The following is a 9,279-nucleotide window of genomic DNA, read 5'->3' as shown; positions in this document are numbered from 1 at the left end:
TAGAAGGGGTCCTGCCATATTTCTGGCCCCAGGACCTACCTGTAGGTCAGAAGTGAAGGTCTTGGGGTTTAGCCTCTCTGCCGAGCTGCCTCCCTTAGTCAGAAGGAAGTGAGAAATGTGCTTCTGAAAAGTCATCCACATGGCCTCTGGAGGGAACAAAAACGCCATGAGGCCTATTCACCATGGTGGCCACGATGCTGTCAAGCCTGACATGTCCTTCAGTCCAGGCAAGACCTCCAGGCAGAAATCATACCTCTGGACTGCAGAGTCCAGGGCTAATATACACCATGGCTGCATCTTCCTCGGTTTTGAAACTGTCACTATCAGGATTAGGAATCCCAGTACCTAAAGCACACCTATTTCTATCCCTCCATAATTACAGCATCTGTTTTGCTCTGAATGTATTTCACCTGTAATTAGGGGCTGATTATCTAACAGAAGGATGCAGAGTGGGAAAAATGTGACAAGTCAAACTTGAGTACCTAGGGTACTTTTCTGGCCCTCTCTTTGCTGTCCCCAGTTCCAGAGCTCAGAATGAGGACTTGCTGTGGGACACTAATCATTCTTTATTTATTTACACTTTAAAGTAAATTACCTGCTTCTAATTCCATAAGCAACCAGTGAAAACAGGGACACAGGCTTAGACTCATTAGCAGGACATCTACCTGTCTCCTCCCTGCGGCCTGTCCATGCCACCTGAGTCTCAGCCTCAATGTGTGCCCAGCATGTCCAGTTTCCCCAGGGTCTGCCCTTTTTGTCCTCCTTGTGGCTTCCACCATTGCATGGGGCAGCCCCTCCTCTGCACCCATGTCCCTGCTACCTCCACTTTATAATCCAAGTTGCTGGGGACAGCACTTGGCCTGGTAGGTAAAGTGTGGACTCTCACATGCCCGACCACTGTGGGAGTCCCAGGCCCTTTGGCTTGAGACTCACATTGGGTCATGTTTTTGTATTCCCAAAATTCTTGAAAGAGGATGGAGGACAATGCATTGTGGCATGGACATCTCTTTTTGGGGTAATTTCTCACTTTCTCTCTCTGTTTCTGTCTCTCCAGTGAATTCACATGCTCTATAACAAGAATCTCTCTAAGAAAGAGAAAAATAAACCAGGCTTCCCCTTAAGGACATTCTGTAATTTTTCCCCCAGGAGGGTCCTTCTTTCTGCTTTCCTTCATTCTACTGCCTGGCAGGGACCTCTGTCCCTGATGCAAAGGAAACACAGGAATAGGGCCCAGAACTGAATGGCAGGGCAAGGATCCCATTCCTCCAGAGCGGGTGCTGGGCCAGGCCATGCAGGGAGGCAACTCTGTCCACAGTCTTCCCTCCATTCCATGTGGGGTTGCTTCCTCTTTCCTGGAGACACACCTGCCCCCACAGCCCTCTACGAGTCCTCGTGTGTAAATGAAAGAGCAGTCTTTGCATGGGGACTGGCCACCTGACTGTGAGTGTTGACATCTATGCACAGAGAGGCCCAGTACGTTGTCTAGGGACATCGAGGTAAAAGGCAAAGTCAGGGTCTGGTCCCAGGGAGCCCAACATAAGAACATGGCCGTGTCTACACCTATCATATCCCATGTGTCCTCCAGGTCACTCTGTCTTTCTGTCTGTCTCACTGTCTGTCAAAGTCGAGTGTATAGGCGTGTCCAATAGCCCAGTGGTGGGAAGATCTGGACCCGAGTGCAGGGGGACTTCTGGCTCAGGTGGCTGAACTACAGGACGGAGTGATCTAGGACAGGATTTGCCCTGACCATGCCCTGGTGGGGGTGCTTTCTGTCTATCTCTCTGACAAGGTCCATCACTCTGACTCCTGCTGGGTTGGTGGATGGGCAGCCCTGATGGTCCCTTCCCCTCCAGGATCATGTGTCCTGTCACCATGATGGCCCTGAAGGAAACCCTACCTCAGTCCACCTCTGTGAGCATTGGGCAGCTATAGGTCAAGAGCCAAGAAATGTCTGCCTGACCTGGTTTGAGCTAGAAAACAACACCTACCCTAATTTCAGAAAACCTGGACCTTCTATCACATTCCAGAGCCCAGAGCTGCATTTCTCAAGGAAGACACATGAGCGTCTCTGTGTCATCTCTAAAACAGCTCATTGTCATCATGACCTGCGAGGTTTTGCTGTACAGGTGACACCCGGGAGACCCTGATACCTCTGACATCACCCAGCCCATTTCCACCTCCTTTCTTTCAAGACTGTTCCCCATAGTTTGCTATTCCCACTGCAGTCTCCATCATTTGCCCTCATGTGAAGATCAGAACACATCAGATACCCTAGTGCACCTCTGGGACAACTGGTCATCCATGGTGTTTTTCTTAAAATGATGAGGAGGTTAGTGTCAAACTCTCTCAAGCATGGCCAAAGGGTGGCACTGCAGTGACTTGTACCCTGTGTGTGACCAACCAGAGTGAAGGTCCTGGGTCCTTCCAGGAGCCCTCCTAGAGCAGTGGAACATGTGTGTGCCTGGGTCAGTGTTGACTTTGGCAGGGGTGACTGGCAGCTTCCAGGCCCTACTGCATGTCCTGTCTCTCTGCCTCCTCTCCCTGTGTCTCTTCCTCATGGAGGAAAAAAAATGTAAGTACAACTAAAACAAATACAGGCCCTTTTCTCTCGCCCTGCTCTCCACGCTGTCTGTGTTCACTTCACAGCAGGGACATGGTGTCTGACCCATGCAACCCAGCAGTGTCAGGGATGACTTTTGGTCAGGACATCTCCGGGATTCCTCATCCACGGGCTGAATTCTGATGTGCCTGGACTGAGCCTCACGAGTCTGCGATCATTCCAGAATCCTCTTTCCATCCCTCATTCCCCTCTGCCGTGCCTCGCCACCTGTTTTCTTTTCTACCCAGTCCGGTGACATTTCCCAACTTCCATGTGCCAGCAGAAGCAGCTCTCAACTCCCAGGGCTGAAGGCTGGTATTCCTTCATGAACGTGGGCAGCAGAGCAGTCAGGGATGTAGAAGGGACTCCTTATGGTAAACAACCAGATTGTCTTAGTCCTGATCATTCAGAAGCAGTCCCTAAGGTCAACTGAGGGAGATGGTGTCTGCTCAAAAGTCCCCTCGACTCGCTCTACTTCCAAATGCCGTTGATGAGGACTGGATCCATATCAACGTGATCTCCATCTTTGGAGAATGTGTTTGCTTAAAATTAAGGAATATTTTAATATTTCTGATCTCATCCCAACCTCAACACTGCATCTGTGAAACTTTTCAGCTCAAGTGGTCACTTCAAGAACAGGCTGTAAAGACCCCTGTTCACAGCTATGACCTCCTCCTTCCTGCAGTTTCTCACCCCAGAGAAGAGGGGTGTTCAGTAAAAACAGATATTGTACCCAAATATTCTTCAGTCCAGTCCTGTTCATGCATGTTTGAGAGGACATTGTGATTTTGGTCATGCCGGGGCTCTGCCTCCTGCCCACGTGCTTCATCCTCTCTGCTCAGGTGCTTCCTGGGTGCCTGGCCTTTGCATTTCCCATCAAGGCCTTTTCCCGTGCTCCTACCCCAAGACTGTGCATCCTGATCTTCATCACTGCTGGCCTTCAGCCTCTCCAGCTCCTCATCTCACCAAAGTCACTCAGCCACCTCCTCATCTCCCACCATTCTCTTTCCCACACCTTCATCCCCTTCTGTCTCTTCCCTGAGCATCTGGAGTAGGGCCCTGCCTCTTGTTGTTCCAGGGCCTCATGGAGGTGGGGCTGGGTTGTGAACGGCTTATCTCAGACTCTCCTGTGGTCCTTTTGCAGGGCCTTGTCCACCTGCTCCCCTTCCTCTTCTGTCTACACTCCACCTTCTAGCTCAGAGGAGAGAGTGTCCCCTGTCACTTTTCTGTCACTTTTCTCTTTCAGTCAGGTCCTGGGCTATCATTGTGGATCTCAGCTCACATTACTGATGGGGGAACCAGGGCCAGTGAATGAATGTTCATGTGTGCCCCAGAGCATCCTCAGAGTCCCTAAGCCAGATCCACTCCCAGAGATGCCTGGGAAAGCTGCTCATTCTGTAACTGTCATACACAGGGCAGCATTCTGTCCCTTCCTGGCACTGACAGGCTGGCTATTTTCCAGGGACCAGGATGATCAAGTACATCATCTCGTCAGCCTGTCTTCATTTCTGCCAAAACTCTGAGTCTTGCTTCTGATTTTAAAAGAACAAAATTACTGATTTCCTAGGGTGTCCCTGAGACATCCTCTGATATGGGATGCCGACTCCCCAGGCACATGGAGCTGTCGGGTCCCCACAGCCAGTCAAGGTGCCTCCAGAGAGGAGCTCGTTTTTTTAGTGAATTAATAAAATACCTTGAGTGTCAGTCCATATCAATGTATTTTGAGCTCTCTTATCACACTGTAAACACCATAAGTGCTCTTTGTGTGGTCTGATACTTATGGATAACTGCAAATGGCCAAGCATGTAGCCTGTCTTACTGGATATTTAGTTTGTCATTAAAATAATCTCTAATATTTTTGTTACAGTAATTGTATTTTTTTTTTTTGGTAATTGTATTTTTTTAGAGGTCTTTGCTATTGGGCATGTGCACTTGCTAGACAGAGAGAGACAGATAGAAAGCGAGAAATCACCCCCGCCCCCAGGGGATGGCCACACCACAATCCCTTCTCCATTCTCTTCTCGGTATCTTGGGCACACACGCACACATGCCCGGTGTGAGTTTTAAGCCACCGGGTCTGGGATGCAAACCACAGTCGACTACGTGGGAGTCCAGCAACATAGGCATTACGCTAACTGCTGGTCCCTGGTAATTGTATTTTTTAAGAGATTTTTTTCTTTAGCTTGTGTGTGCTGTCCCAAGAAAGAGAGAAATAGAAAGATGAAAAGTGAGAAATCAGCCCCAAGGGGAGATGGCCACGCTGAGAATCTCTTCAATTCCCATCTTCTCCCAGGATCTTGGGCAGTCAAATAAACCACCAGCTGCAGGTCTCAAACAGCGCCATCTGCTGGCCCTACTAATGTAATTTTTAAGTGAACACATGTATCTGAAGGATTAGGTCCTAGAAATGGAATTCCTGGGCAAATGACCTAGACATTGTGACAGATTTTACCAAGGTCTTTTCCGGTCTCTTCCTACTAGAAGCCTGGTGGATAGAGGGCCATGGCATTTATATGAAATTTAACCACTTTTTGAATGGTGGCAGGATATTAAAAAAAGAGAGTTGGGTCCCCATAGCTTTCTATGGTGGCTGTTCAGATCAAGGCAGCTGGTTGCCAGGTTTCCTCTATGAGAATATTGTTCTTACATGGTTAAGGGACTCTTCTAGGCCATTAATTTGTAGCACATGAACATCCTTGCTGAAGTGATCAAAACGCAAACAATTCCTCAAGTCTTCTGAAAGTGCCAACACTTAGCCAGACATCTGTCTCTATAAATCATCACAAAGGGGCTGAGGATAACATGACCAAGGCTTAGAAGTACTTGAACAAGTATGAGTAGGAAATGATTCTGCAGGGAGTAATTTACACATGAAGTAATAATAGAATCTATCCAGTAAAAGAGAAGAAAACAAAGCATCAGAAGGAGAATGCTTTGAGCAGCTTTGATCTCAGGGGGTGTGGTGTAGACATGCTTGCTGTTCTGTAGGTATAGCACGTGCTTGTGGTGCTTGTGGAGAAGGAACACCATGTAGCCACTGGTCACACCAGTGAGACCCAGAAACAGGGCATCATGCAGGGCTATGCCTGTGAGAATCATCCATCATATTACCTGGCTTTGAAGTTTAAAATGACAATAGTAAAGATTTTCAATTCCATAGGATCCATTTCCACTCTGCTTGTAATGATGTTTAATATGCACATTTTTTTTGAGAGATTTTCACTGTAGGGCGCATGCACTCGCCAGACAGACAGAGAGAGACATAGAGACAGAAAGCAAGAAATCACCCCCCAGGGGGGATGGTCACGCCGCAATCCCTTCTCCTCCATTCTCCTCTCAGGATCTTGGGCACGCACGCACACGCGCCAGGCATGAGTTTTAAGTCACCGGGTCTGGGACACGAACCGCGGTCGACTATGTGGGAGTCCAGCAACATAGCCATTATGCTAACTGCTTGTTCCCTTAATATGCACATTTTTATAAAGGAGTTGAGCACCCAGAAAAAGAGAAAACAGGGAAGGGTGTGCCGAGCTACCTTTGGCTGGTGCTGCCCCCACACTGAGGCCCTGGGGCTGATGGTGATGGCCTGAACCATTGTTAGGAGGTTGTAGGCGCAGATGGACAGATCCTGAGCCACCCTGCCCAAGAAAATAACCATAGTACAACCCATGTCATATAGGAAGTTTTTCACACCAAAAGCTACCATCATCTGTGGCATTGCTTGGGTCAAAAACATTTTGATATATGTAAAAGTCAAGTGGATGAGGATAACTTGTACAGGTTTCTTCTCTGCATTCAGAAAGAAAGTCCACATGTAATTCACAATGACATAGAGGTTCTCCACCATGCCAAGTCCTGGCAGGAGGAGGAATATTGTTCCCTTGGCAATATTCACGATCACTTTTTACTTCTTGGGCAGGAAAACTTGGGGTTCATCCCAGACATTATGAGGACAGCACCAGTCCAGAAGATGTGTGTCTGCCAAGATAGTCTGTTCCCAAGGGTTCTGTGGTTTGCGATAGGAGGTGATCTGAGGGTCATGACACAGGCAGTCAGCAAAGTCTGGTAAAAGAACCCTATCTTCTACCCTGTGGCAGTCTACCTGGTCATCTATGTAGTTTAGAATCCCATTTTGGGTATGAGATACAAAGTAGAAATTTTTGAAGCAGATTTTAATTTCTAAGAATTATTTGGGCATAACAAACTGCTTGATCAACACTTTAAACATACCTCATCTTCTAAAAATTATTTGTTTATTGTTTTCAATTTTTAATGGACTAGAGTAAAAAAGAAAGAGAGAAGGAAATGGAGAGGTAAAAAACAAGACCCCAAGTCTGGGATTTGAACCATGGTCGATGGTGTCAGTTTCAGTCAATTCCCAAAACCTGGTATTTACCCATAAACTGCCAGTTGGTCTCATTCCCACTTTCAGATATTTTTAATAAACTATTGTTTTAGCCCATTTAATGCCTCTCAAACCTGCCCATATTTCATGTTGGTGGGGCCTTTATTCTGGTCAGCATGTCCCAGCTCTCATTGTCATGAGTGTAATGGTGGCCGGTTTGTTCTGGCTTCCAACTTTTACTCTCTGGCATGTTCACCTTCGCATTTCCAAGGGCTCTGTCATACCTGAAATTGATCCTGTGACTTCAATCATGAATTTTTAGTGTGTTTCCTCCTCAGATTTGTTGTGGACTGAATAGCAGGTCTTAGGAGGATCCTGGTTATTGAAGCCTAAGGAGCCAAGGGCCACTGGCATTGGCCCATGTTGGGAATAAGGCCAGCTCCACAGTGTTGGGGCAGCCAGGCAGAGCTGACCCAGAGTGGGAATGGTGATGGGCACAGGCCTCCTAGAGTGAGCATCCTGAGGCCAGGAGAGGCTCTGTGGGCAGATGTGGGCAGTTGTGGGCCGAGTAGAAGAAGCTAATTAACCTGGGATTAGAGGCTGTTGCAAGGCAGGACAGTGCGTGAACTGAACATTCCAGGAAGCATTGTGGGTAGCAGCATGCGTGGAGATTTCCCAAGGACCATAGAGTCATCACTCATACGAAGGTGTCCATAGCTCTCTCCAGCCACTGCCTAACCCAGAGGGCAAGGACTGCAGCCTTTCCTGGTCTGTCAACCACCCGGCTAATGGCAGGCTCTTTTCACAGTCCACACTGGATTTTATGCTTCCTGGACTGGACCACATTTTGCTATTTTTGAATGAACCTCTCCCATCTCATTCTTACCTAGAAATTTCTACCAAAGTACTGACACTTACCATATAGAAAAGAATCTTAGATGTTGAATCCGATCCCAGGAGTAATTAATACTCCATTGACTTGACAAGGAGTGCCCTTCCCCAGGTCTCTCCTCCACTGTCACTGCGGCTGCTCTAGGTTTATGCTTTTCATGAAGGCCTCAGGCAGCATGGACCATGCCATCCTGACTGCCTGACACCATGTGCCCTCATGGCCTTGGGTTGTCAGCCACCACCTTTCCATCTCTTCCTCCTCTCCTGACTGTTGGGGAGATGGGCCTGCAGAAAGGGCTCTGAGCTGCCTCACATGACCTAGTGTCCAGTGGGCCTTGACAGCAAGAGCTCCAGCTCTTCACAGTCCCAGACATGGGAACTGATTGGACACTTAGTCGGGGGCTTGGGTCTGTTAGGAATCCTGTCCACACTCATTCCCAATCCTGACACTTCATCCATGAGATTTCATGTGGTTCCCCTTGTTTCTTTCTAGGATTTTCATTTTTCTGGCCCTGGCTTTACCTTCCCCCAATTCCAGAGCTTGGAATCGGATTAGGATAGCCTCTGAGGCACTAAATAAACCACTTCCCTTTCTTTCTCATTGAATGAAGTGACAGCATCTGAGGAGGGGGTGTCCATTCTCTAAGCTTTTCTGTACTGAGGAGAGGAAATTGTAAAAAGTCACACTTTGCACCCAGAGAACTGTGTGCTCCACCCAGATGGACCCCACTCACCTCACCTGCCCCATCTCAGCCCCAGTGCTGTCCCCAGTGCTCTCAGAGACAGAGACTGGGGTACAATCCCCTGATAAACTCAGACTGTCCTAGCTCATACCCTGTCAAAAAAAGGGGCAGGAATTCTCTAAAGAGCAACTGTAACTTTAAGCATAATTGGTGCTAAAGGTCCCATGAACTGACTCATACTAAATGACACTGACGTCCAGGGATGCTCAAATACTACACATTGATCAGGAGTGGCTTTAAGGATGGACCCCCAGAGACAACCTAAACTGGAACACACACAAACTAGGGAGCAGGCAACTGAATGGCAAAGACCACGGGAGCCATATCGGTAATACAAAAATGCACTGAAGGGAGGCAAGACACTTTAGGGAGACTAGTGATGCCCAGAGGCCTGATTCAGGGGGCATGGAGGCTGGGAAAGGAGGATCTTCCCCCGAAGCATAAAGGCTGTTGTTTTTTTTTTTCTGATTTTATAGAAGCAATGTGATAGCTGTATGCACACCCCTCCCCTGAGCTCTTTGAAGGTCTAGGCCTGAGCTGAGGCGTTTCTGGGGCACAGAAGCTAGAAGGGGTCCCACCATCTCTGGTAACCAGGGCCTACCTGTAGGTCAGAAGTGAAGGTCTCAGGGCTCAGCCCCTCAGTTGAGCTGCCTCTTTAGTCAAAGGGAAGTGAGAAATGTGCTTCTGAGAAGTCGACATGG

This window comes from Tupaia chinensis, unplaced genomic scaffold, assembly GCF_000334495.1.
Source record: "Tupaia chinensis unplaced genomic scaffold, TupChi_1.0 Scaffold000246_1, whole genome shotgun sequence".
Classification (NCBI taxonomy): domain Eukaryota; kingdom Metazoa; phylum Chordata; class Mammalia; order Scandentia; family Tupaiidae; genus Tupaia; species Tupaia belangeri.
Note: the sequence above shows the minus strand (reverse complement) of the source record.